The 12,656-nt window shown below is 46.7% G+C and overlaps 1 protein-coding gene across 3 annotated transcripts in view; it reads right to left on the bottom strand.

The window, feature by feature from the left end:
- The window catches only part of LOC124009773 (ephrin type-A receptor 3-like), a 255,550-nt gene that overhangs the window by 128,476 nt on the left and 114,418 nt on the right, over positions 1-12,656 (bottom strand). The window lies entirely within an intron of this gene.

Genomic DNA, 12,656 nt, shown 5'->3' with positions numbered 1-12,656 from the left:
TCTCTCGGTCCCAGCTTTGATGCACCTGTACTGACCTCGCCTTCTGGATGATAGCGGGGTGAACAGGCAGTGGTTCGGGTGGTTGATGTCCTTGATGATCTTTATGGCCTTCCTGTAACAACGGGTGGTGTAGGTGTCCTGGAGGGCAGGTAGTTTGCCCCCGGTGATGCGTTGTGCAGTCCTCACTACCCTCTGGAGAGCCTTACGGTTGAGGGCGGAGCAGTTGCCGTACCAGGCGGTGATACAGCCCGCCAGGATGCTCTCGATTGTGCATCTGTAGAAGTTTGTGAGTGCTTTTGGTGACAAGCCGAATTTTTTCAGCCTCCTGAGGTTGAATAGGCGCTGCTGCGCCTTCTTCACGACGCTGTCAGTGTGAGTGGACCAATTCAGTTTGTCTGTGATGTGTATGCCGAGGAACTTAAAACTAGCTACCCTCTCCACTACTGTTCCATCGATGTGGATAGGGGGTGTTCCTCTGCTGTTTCCTGAAGTCCACAATCATCTCCTTAGTTTTGTTGACGTTGAGTGTGAGGTTATTTTCCTGACACCACACTCCAAGGGCCCTCACCTCCTCCCTGTAGGCCGTCTCGTCGTTGTTGGTAATCAAGCCTACCACTGTTGTGTCGTCCGCAAACTTGATGATTGAGTTGGAGGCGTGCGTGGCCACGCAGTCGTGGGTGAACAGGGAGTACAGGAGAGGGCTCAGAACGCACCCTTGTGGGGCCCCGTGTTGAGGATCAGCGTGGAGGAGATGTTGTTGCCTACCCTCACCACCTGGGGGCGGCCCGTCAGGAAGTCCAGTACCCAGTTGCACAGGGCGGGGTCGAGACCCAGGGTCTCGAGCTTGATGACGAGCTTGGAGGGTACTATGGTGTTGAATGCCGAGCTGTAGTCGATGAACAGCATTCTCACATAGGTATTCCTCTTGTCCAGGTGGGTTAGGGCAGTGTGCAGTGTGGTTGAGATTGCATCGTCTGTGGACCTATTTGGGCGGTAAGCAAATTGGAGTGGGTCTAGGGTGTCAGGTAGGGTGGAGGTGATATGGTCCTTGACTAGTCTCTCAAAGCACTTCATGATGACGGAAGTGAGTGTTCTACCACTAATGAAGGTGTTGTACCACTAATGAAGGTGTTGTACCACTAATGAAGGTGTTCTTCCACTAATGAAGGTGATGTACCACTACTGAAGGTGCTGTACCACTAATGAAGGTGTTGTACCACTAATGAAGGTGTTGTACCACTAATGAAGGTGTTGTACCACTAATGAAGGTGTTGTACCACTACTGAAGGTGCTGTACCACTAATGAAGGTGTTGTACCACTAATGAAGGTGTTGTACCACTAATGAAGGTGTTGTACCACTAATGAAGGTGTTGTACCACTAATGAAGGAGGTGTACCACTACTGACGGTGTTGTACCACTACTGAAGGTGCTGTACCACTAATGAAGGTGTTGTACCACTAATGAAGGTGTTGTACCACTAATGAAGGTGTTGTACCACTAATCAAATCAAATCAAATCAAATTTTATTTGTCACATACACATGGTTAGCAGATGTTAATGCGAGTGTAGCGAAATGCTTGTGCTTCTAGTTCCGACAATGCAGTGATAACCAACAAGTAATCTAACTAACAATTCCAAAACTACTGTCTTATACACAGTGTAAGGGGATAAGGAACATGTACATAAGGATATATGAATGAGTGATGGTACAGAGCAGCATACAGTAGATGGTATCGAGTACAGTATATACATATGAGATGAGTGTGTAGACAAAGTAAACAAAGTGGCATAGTTAAAGTGGCTAGTGATACATGTGTTACATAAGGATGCAGTCGATGATGTAGACTACAGTATATACATATGCATATGAGATGAATAATGTAGGGTAAGTAACATTATATAAGGTAGCATTGTTTAAAGTGGCTAGTGATATATTTACATCATTTCCCATCAATTCCCATTATTAAAATGGCTGGAGTTGGGTCAGTGTCAATGACAGTGTGTTGGCAGCAGCCACTCAGTGTTAGTGGAGTTCCTCTGTGGAGATGAGAGAACCTTCCAGAAGGACAAACATCTCTGCAGCACTCCACCAATCAGGCCTTTATGGTAGAGTAGCCAGAATGAAGCCACTCCTAAGGAAAAGGCACATGATATCCAGTTTGGAATTTGCCAAAAGGCACCTAAAGGACTCTCAGACCATCAGAAACAAGATTCTCTGGTCTGATGAAACCAAGATGGAACTCTTTGGCCTGAATGCCAAGTGTCACATCTGGAGGAAACCTGGCACCACCCCTACAGTGAAGCATAATTGTGGCAGCATCATGCTGTAGGGATGTTTTTCAGCGGCAGGGACTGGGAGACTAGTCAGGATTGAGGGAAAGATGAACTGAGCAAAGTACAGAGAGATCCTTGATGAAAACCTTCTCCAGAGAACTCAGGACTTCAGACTGGGGCGAAAGCTCACCTCCCAACAGGATAATGACTCTAAGCACATAGCCAAGACAATGCAGGAGTGGCTTCGGGATACGTCTCTGAATATCCTTGAGTGGCCCAGCCAGAGCATGTACTTGAACTCAATCGAACATCTCTGGAGAGACCTGAAAATGTCTGTGCAGCGACGAACGGGAGAGACTCCCCAAAAACAGGTGCCAAGCTCGTAGCATTATACCCAAGAAGACTCGAGGCTGAAATCACTGTCAAAGGTGTGGTAAAGGGTCTGAATACTTATGTAAATATTTATTTTTATACATTTGCAAAAATGTCTAAAAAACCTGTTTTTGCTTTGTCATTACGTGGTATTGTATGTAGATTGATGAGGGCAAAAAACGATTTAATCCATTTTTGAATAAGGCTGTAATATAACAAAACATGGAAAAAGTCAAGGGGTCTGAATACTTTCCGAATGGGGTGATTATTATGGGGTGATTATTCTCCTCTGAAGAGAACATGTCCTATCCACAGTCCGGAGATTGAGGGTGTTGGAAACGCAATTCCATAGATGCTTTGTGTGTGTCTGCAGATGGATCAATGCCATGATTGATTCCTTTGGGTTCTGATTGCGTGTGACGAGCGTGTGTGTGTGTTGAGTGTGTGTTGATTGCGTGTGTTGGTGCTGAAGGTCATGGATTTAATCAAGCAACGAGTCGTTCGCCTCGGCACTGCCGTAAATTACCTCACACACACACACACACACACACACACACACACACACACACACACACACACACACACACACACACACACACACACACACACACACACACACACACACACACACACACACACACACACACACACACACACACACACACACACACACACACACACACACACACAGACAATCACCGAGTGAGCTGCAGCTCAGGGAATAGTAGGAACTGAGTTACCAATGCCTCTCAATGCAAACAAAAAGAAGGCACATTCACATCAAAAGTAGTATCCATTAATTCACTCAAACACACACACCAAGAGACTGCAACTTAACTAACCTCACCTAAAAATACATTACCTAGCAGAAACAAAGTTAACAGGAGAGAGAAAAAGAGAGAGAGAGCAGGGAAGAAAACTGAAGAAGTGAGAGAGGGGAGAAAAATAGAGATATGAGAGGAGAACGGACCTGTGCCAGAACTAAAATGTTGAGAAAAGGCCTAAAGAGACCACTCATAGTTTACATGTCCCTTCTACTCTCTCTTATTAAATCACTAATGTTCATTAATTTAGTATCTTCTACTCTCTCTTATTAAATCACTAATGTTCATTAATTTAGTATCTTCTACTCTCTCTTATTAAATCACTAATGTTCATTCATGTAGTCTCTCTGGCATATCCAGCTGTATTTTGGCCATATTTAGGAAAATAATGAATCATAGGGGAGCTAAGTCCACTAGCACAGTCCCATATGGACCTTAGCACTGCCTGTGTGTACAAGTGTGTGTCTTTTTCCGTCAGAGAAACGGGAGCACAGAAGGGACCGTGGCCCAATCTTCTCTGGCAAATAAAAAGCCCACACACACACAAACTCACACACACGTCAGTGCAGAGTAGAGTGGTTTTAGTCTACACAGCCTCAGTGGTACGGCAAGGCGGTTTTGATCAGGCAACTGTAAGGACGCCAGGGCTGGCACGAGGCCCCCTGTCTGTCTCTGTCTGTCTATCTATCGGTCTGTCTGCAGCAGCTTTGAGGTCCTTTATGTCCCTGTTCCAGAACCAGAACACTCCGGAAGAAAAATGTCCCAGGAGAAAAGCCCCTTTTCCATGCCGGTCCGCAGCCTAGCCAACAGCTGACAGGACACACACACACACACACACACACACACACACACACACACACACACACACACACACACACACACACACACACACACACACACACACACACACACACACACACACACACACACACACACACACACACACACACACCTGGTTATATGAGCCAAGATCTAACAGGGAAGACAGAGGAAGGAGAGAAAAGGACCCTAGAGAGTTCTCTCTCTGGCACACACACACACACACACACACACACACACACACACACACACACACACACACACACACACACACACACACACACACACACACACACACACACACACACACACACACACACACACACACACACACACACACACACACACACACACACACACACACACACACATACAGTGCCTTGCAAAAGTATTCACCCCCCTTAGCATTTTTCCTACTTTGTTACATTACAACCTGTAATTTAAATTGATATTTATTTTTATTTAATGTAATGGACATACACACAATTGTCAAAATTGGTGAGGTGAAATGAATCAAATTACTTAAAAACTGTAAAAAAAACAACAGTAAAACGTATTTATGAAGCCCCTAAATAAGATCTGGTGCAACCAATTTCCTTCAGAATTCACATAATTAGTTAAATAAAGTTCACCTGTGTGCAATCTAAATGTCACATGATCTCAGTATATATACACCTGTTCTGAAAGGCCCCAGAGTCTGCAACACCACTAAGCAAGGGGCACCATCAAGCAAGCGGCACTATGAAGACCAAGGAGCTCTCCAAACAGGTCAGGGCCAGAGTTGTGGAGAAGTACAGATCAGGGTTGGGTTTAAAAAAATGTCTGAAACTTTGAACGTCCCACAGAGCACCATTAAATCCATTAAATCCATCCACCACAACAAACCTGACAAGAGGGGGCCACTCACCAAAACTCACGGACCAGGCAAGGAGGGTATTAATCAGAGAGGCAACAAAGATACCAAAAATAACCCTGAAGGAGCAGGGTTAGGCTACAGAGCTAGGCTTTACGTAAAGAGTGGACATAAAAAAGCCATTGCTGAAAGAAATAAAAGAAGCAAACACATTTGGTGTTCACCAAAATGCATGTGGGAGACTCCCCAAACATATTGAAGAAGGTACTCTGGTCAGGTGAGACTAACATTGAGACTTTTGGCCAACATCAGAGACACACTCACACCAGATATTAAGGATCTAACAGCAGAGACACACTCACACCAGATATTAAGGATCTAACAGCAGAGACACACTCACACCAGATATTAAGGATCTAACAGCAGAGACACACTCACACCAGATATTAAGGATCTAACAGCAGAGACACACTCACACCAGATACTGAGGATCTAACAGCAGAGACACACTCACACCAGATATTAAGGATCTAACAGCAGAGACACACTCACACCAGATACTGAGGATCTAACAGCAGAGACACACTCACACCAGATACTGAGGATCTAACAGCAGAGACACACTCACACCAGATACTGAGGATCTAACAGCAGAGACAAACATTTTCCTCTCCTAGAACTACTAATGTTCTGTTTGGGACTAGAAATGTGAGCCTATCGGTTTAGCTCCTTATGGTAAAAGTAGAAAAGTGGGTGAATTTCTATTGATGTGTGTGTGAGCAAGAGTGTATAGGGTTGATGCATGCACAGACTCACACATAGACACAATTCCTCAGGTAGTAAATGAACACAGTGTGTGTGTGTGTGTGTGTGTGTGTGTGTGTGTGTGTGTGTGTGTGTGTGTGTGTGTGTGTGTGTGTGTGTGTGTGTGTGTGTGTGTGTGTGTGTGTGTGTGTGTGTGTGTGTGTGTGTGTGTGTGTGTGTGTGTGTGTGTGTGTGTGAATAGTGTGTACAGTATGATGCTAAAGAGGGGTGTCTTCTCAGATCAGATGTGTGTGTGTGTCTGATCCAGTCTGTGTAAAAGGCTTGTCTTAGATCCAGTCTCTGTTAGAAGCTTGTCTCAGATCCAGTTTCTTTAAAAGGCTTGTCTCAGATCCAGTCTCTGTAAGAGGCTTGTCTCAGATCCAGTTTCTTTAAAAGGCTTGTCTCAGATCCAGTCTCTGTAAGAGGCTTGTCTCACATCCAGTCTCTGTCAGAGGCTTGTCTTATTAAATATGCATACAGTGTCTGCAGACTGTGTTTATACTACAACTACTGAAGACACACCCTACGTGTGTGTGAGGGCGGATTGTGTGTGTGTTTGTGTGTGCGTGTGTGAGGGCGGATTGTGTGTGTGTGTGTGCGTGTGTGAGGGGTGTGTGTGAGTGAGGGGGAGTGTGTGTGTGTGTGTGTGTGTGTGTGTGTGTGTGTGTGTGTGTGTGTGTGTGTGTGTGTGTGTGTGTGTGTGTGTGTGTGTGTGTGTGTGTGTGTGTGTGTGTGTGTGTGTGTGTGTGTGTGTGTGTGTGTGTGTGTGTGAGGGGGGAGTGTGTGTGTGTGTGTTTGTGTATATGCTCATATGATGATCACAGCTAGACTATTGAAGACACCATGTGAAGATCAGAAAAAATCCCCATCTGGCCTTGTTAAGACTTTCTTCTGGCCACACCTGTGATTTCAACCCCTAACCGTAAGCTTACCATTACATCTGAAAACACACCAGTTGTAATGAGAGTGCCACTTCAGGGTAGGTAATCGATTCCTGTGTGTGTGTGTGTGTGTGTGTGTGTGTGTGTGTGTGTGTGTGTGTGTGTGTGTGTGTGTGTGTGTGTGTGTGTGTGTGTGTGTGTGTGTGTGTGTGTGTGTGTGTGTGTGTGTGTGTGTGTGTGTGTGTGTGTGAGGGGTGTGTGTGTGTGTGTGTGTGTGTGTGTGTGTGTGTGTGTGTGTGTGTGTGTGTGTGTGTGTGTGTGTGTGTGTGTGTGTGTGTGTGTGTGTGTGTGTGTGTGTGTGTGTGTGTGTGTGTGTGTGTGTGTGTGTGTGTGTGTGTGTGTGTGTGAGAGAGAGATAATCTTCACTATGAGTAAGCCGATGAGGTCCAGTGTAAAGGTCTATCTGGGCTAACCACATACCAGCCAGCCAGGGTTTTGACATCAGTCGAGCAATGCGTGCTTATGAACCGTGTTGAAAGTTGGTCATTTACAGATCGGGCATTCATCACACCACACTGAACCAAAGACAGGTTTCATTCAGAGAGGCTTCTCTCTCTCTCTCTCTCTCTCTCTCTCTCTCTCTCTCTCTCTCTCTCTCTCTCTCTCTCTCTCTCTCTCTCTCTCTCTCTCTTTCTCTCTCTCTCTCTCAAAACAACACAGACAGTCATCAGTAAACAGACACACAGGCATCTAACTCGTAGTGTATCATTAAAATGTTAATCTCATTCACACTTACAACCGCCTTTAAACAGTCTGCCAATAAATGGCCTCGACTAGCTTCAGGTATTTTCTCTCGGTCTTACTTTTCTCCTTCCCTTCATTTTCTATAATGTTTCTCTTCAATGTGAATGTGTGTTTTTTCATTGTGTGTGTGTGTGTGGCACTCCAGAAAGGGAAATTGCTGAAAAATCTCTCTGGCCCAGGCAGTTGAGCACCATGATCACCATGGCAACATGCTTTCAAGATGGAGCCACTTCTCAGCCCCCCTCGAGTACCACGCTGCTCCCTCAGATTACGCGGATCATAGAGCAGTGTGTGTATGTGTGTGTATGGACATCACGTGTGTGTGTGTTAAACCCACGTGTGGGCTATACTGGCACTTGTTCAGGCTTACCCATTTAAAAATGTATACATCAAGCATCAGAGGAGAAATCTGACGAGATTGCATTTGACAGGTCTAAAAGTGTGTGTGTGTGTGTGTGTGTGTGTGTGTGAGTGAGTGAGTGAGTGAGTGAGTGAGTGAGTGAGTGAGTGAGTGAGTGAGTGAGTGAGTGAGTGAGTGAAAGAAACAAGTCTTCCGTGGCTTAACATGCACTCAGGTTGTTGGATAAACAACTGTCTGAGAACAGATGGGTCAGTTTATTACACAGTACAGACACATAAATACACTGACTACCATGGTGACATATCACAATACGTTGCACTACCACTGCTACCACTACTGTTCTGTATCTGTGTGGTATAAGGTGTGGTTGAGATGTAAGTATATTTCATCATTCTCTCTGGTTGGAATAGAGTCGTCAGTATGGTGAGTTACTCCAGCCTGAGTCTCTCTCTCTCCATCCTAATCTCTAGTCCTTAATCTGAGGAGTTAGGATGCTAATAACCAACCCACCATATCTAATCCTCCCAAATACACTCACCCCTCCTCCCTTAGCCCCTCGGCCCCTCTACCCTCCACCCTTAGCCCCTCACCCCTCCTCCCTTAGCCCCTCACCCCTCCTCCCTTAGCCCCTCACCCCTCCACCCTTAGCCCCTCTACCCTCCACCCTTAGCCCCTCGGCCCCTCACCCCTCCACCCTCAGCCCCTCGACCCCTCTACCCTCCACCCTTAGCCCCTCGGCCCCTCACCCCTCCTCCCTTAGCCCCTCGGGCCCTCACCCCTCCACCCTTAACCCCTCGGCCCCTCTACCCTCCACCCTTAGCCCCCCCTTAGCCCCTCACCACTCCTCCCTTAGCCCCTCGGCCCCTCACCCCTCCACCCTTAGCCCCTCGGGCCCTCACCCCTCCTCCCTTAGCCCCTCGGCCCCTCTACCCTCCACCCTCTATCCCGCCTCAGGCTCAACGCAGCGGAACAGAACAAGTGTGTGTCTGTGTGGTTGTGAGAGAGAGAGAGAGAGAGACAGAAATAGAAAGAAGAATTTGAGACAGAAGACAGAGAGAAAAGGAAGGGGCAACATTGTGCGAGGAAAAATGTCATCCAGAGGGACCTCTAAAAATATACAATGATCCCTCAAATAGATTGTTACAATCTTTAGTTAGAACTAAGGAGACAGGCGGACAAAACTAGCCTGACCTCTGATCCCTCACCCCTGACCTCCGAGGTCAAACTGGTGCCATGCTGTTACACACAGTTGCCCACACATTCTGACATGATTTGTATATGCAGACATGTAGACCTAGTTCTAGGATTCCATACTACACACAGTGTAGTAACACATGCAGAGTGACACAGTCTGTCAGATCAGAAGTACATGAAACACATGAGCACACTGCAAACCCTGCTCGGATGTTCTCTCAGTGACCTGGATGGTGTTCAATTACTAAGGGTGGTCAAGGGGGCCGATGAAGCTTAGCACCAGACACACACACACACACCACACTGAGCCTTCAGGGTGAATCTACGTGATTGTTATTCCAGTCTGACATCCACTTGTGTATGTGTGTGTATGTGTGTGTATGTGTGTGTGTATGTCTCATTGGGCTGTCTGTCATACATTGACCCTGACCTTCGCCAGAACTCCTGCACAAATATTGATTCTATTTCACACTGACAGCGGCACACACACATATATATATATATACAGACACACTCCTTGGACATGAGAGAGAGAAATAGAGAGGGAAGAAAAATAAAACAGGAAAATAATTGGAGGCGGAGAGGGAGACAATCTGGGAGTCTCTGTTTCAGTACAATTTAAGACAAACAAACACACACTCACTCACTCACTCACTCACTCACTCACTCACTCACTCACTCACTCACTCACTCACTCACTCACTCACTCACTCACTCACTCACTCACTCACTCACACACACACACACACACACACACACACACACACACACACACACACACACACACACACACACACACACACACACACACACACACACACACACACACACACACACACACACACACACACACACACACACTTCCCGAGGGGTAACCTTAGCTGATTACAGACTAATTTCACACATTCCTACACAGACTATTATCTGCCAGTCTAAAAACAGTTTTTTTTTACACTGTTTGTGTGTATGTATGTGTGTGAGTTAGAAAGAGACAGAGAGAATAAAGTCCATCTTAGGCAAGTCAGTTTAGATCAAATTCTTATTTACAAGGATAGCCTACACCAACCAAACCCAGACGATGCTGGGCCAATTATGCATCGCCCTATAAGACTTCAAATCACGACCAGTTGTGATGCAGCCTGGAATCAAACCAGGGTCTGTAGTGACACCTCTAGCACTGAGATGCAGTGCCTTAGACCGCTGCGCCACTCAGGAGCCATGTCCTAAGGACGTCGGGAGATACCTTCAGAACCCGCAACGGTGAGCGACTATCAAGTAGGCTTGGGTTTTGCTGGGGCATTGTGAATGGTGGATGGGCGTAAAAGCCAATGTATGCTTGATCAGGAAATGCAGTCTGGAGGCTCTGTACGGAGGGTGTGACGCAAGTGTGGTGCCTCCGGAGGCTTGTGCAGGCCAAATCAAGCTCTGTAGGGTGATGCCGTGCGCCTCACAAAGGGCTCCACATATAGCTCCACATTGACATGATTGGTTGACAGCAGGTGGGGGCGGTGCATCCTGTATAAACACAAACTCACTTCCTTGACAACTTCCTTGACCACAAACATGGAGAACTTTGACGAAAGGCTATCAGAACAAGTTCACAAATAAAACACATTGTTATGAAACCTCGTGTAGGGATTTCAAAGACACTAAAATGACTTTGAACTCCTGGAAAGGGATCGGGGAGGCAATGGGGATAGATGCAATAAAGAGGTAAATGGAATGCAGACCGTGGGGATTGAAGGACACTGGATAGGCAGACATTCAACAAATCTGAACTAACAAAGTGGATATTGTCAAATCAGTCATGATTAACGTATTGTAACAGGCCCACAAAGTGGTAACTAAAATCTGATTTGGAGATATTTGGCTGTTTTCGTTGTTAACATTTAGAAGTTGTCCCTTTTCAGGTTTATAAAAAGTGACTGCTAAATGCTAACTCTCATTCGTATAAGCTGGTAGCATAGCTAGCATACAGAAATCGGTGGTGGTAGTCAAAAACGTTTAACTGTGACGCAGTTGATTGATGAAGATGACATGAACATGTGTTGGGGTTGACATCCATCCATACAATTATTATACTCAGATGTTTACCTCAACATAGTGTGAAATACACTTATAACCAATATCCTGAATATAGGCACATTTTGCTGGGGGGCAATGGGGAGATTCAGGTGGGAAAACGTTTTTTAACTTTATGCTATTTTAGCTGAGCTCCTATGTCAAGCACCGACAAATGGACTCTAACATCACAGAAGAGTTAAAGGTCTTGTATTTTCGTTGAAAAATTTGCTTGTAATGAGCTGGATGGCTTTAGAGATTAGTCCTGAATCACTGTGAATCACTGTGAGTGGTGCGGTGCAGACTGAATCACTCTGAGTGGTGCGGTGCAGACTGAATCACTCTGAGTGGTGCGGTGCAGACTGGATCACTCTGAGTGGTGCGGTGCAGACTGGATCACTCTGAGTGGTGCGGTGCAGACTGAATCACTCTGAGTGGTGCGGTGCAGACTGAATCACTCTGAGTGGTGCGGTGCAGACTGAATCACTCTGAGTGGTGCGGTGCAGACTGAATCACTCTGAGTGGTGCGGTGCAGACTGAATCACTCTGAGTGGTGCGGTGCAGACTGGATCACTCTGAGTGGTGCGGTGCAGACTGAATCACTCTGAGTGGTGCGGTGCAGACTGAATCACTCTGAGTGGTGCGGTGCAGACTGGATCACTCTGAGTGGTGCGGTGCAGACTGAATCACTCTGAGTGGTGCGGTGCAGACTGAATCACTCTGAGTGGTGCGGTGCAGACTGAATCACTCTGAGTGGTGCGGTGCAGACTGAATCACTCTGAGTGGTGCGGTGCAGACTGAATCACTCTGAGTGGTGCGGTGCAGACTGAATCACTCTGAGTGGTGCGGTGCAGACTGAATCACTCTGAGTGGTGCGGTGCAGACTGGATCACTCTGAGTGGTGCGGTGCAGACTGAATCACTCTGAGTGGTGCGGTGCAGACTGAATCACTGTGAGTGGTGCGGTGCAGACTGGATCACTCTGAGTGGTGCGGTGCAGACTGAATCACTGAGTGGTGCATTGCAGGCTGAATCACTCTGAGTGGTGCGGTGCAGACTGAATCACTCTGAGTGGTGCGGTGCAGACTGAATCACTCTGAGTGGAGTGCAGACTGATCACGGTGCAGACTGAATCACTCTGAGTGGTGCGAGTGGTGCGGTGCAGACTGAATCACTCTGAGTGGTGCGGTGCAGACTGAATCACTCTGAGTGCAGACTGCGGTGCAGACTGAATCACTCTGAGTGGTGCGGTGCAGACTGAATCACTCTGAGTGGTGCGGTGCAGACTGAATCACTCTGAGTGGTGCGGTGCAGACTGAATCACTCTGAGTGGTGCGGTGCAGACTGGATCACTCTGAGTGGTGCGGTGCAGACTGAATCACTCTGAGTGGTGCGGTGCAGACTGATC

This window comes from Oncorhynchus gorbuscha, linkage group LG22 (genome assembly GCF_021184085.1).
Source record: "Oncorhynchus gorbuscha isolate QuinsamMale2020 ecotype Even-year linkage group LG22, OgorEven_v1.0, whole genome shotgun sequence".
In the NCBI taxonomy this organism is placed as follows: domain Eukaryota; kingdom Metazoa; phylum Chordata; class Actinopteri; order Salmoniformes; family Salmonidae; genus Oncorhynchus; species Oncorhynchus gorbuscha.
Note: the sequence above shows the minus strand (reverse complement) of the source record. Positions and strands in the feature narration are given on the sequence as shown.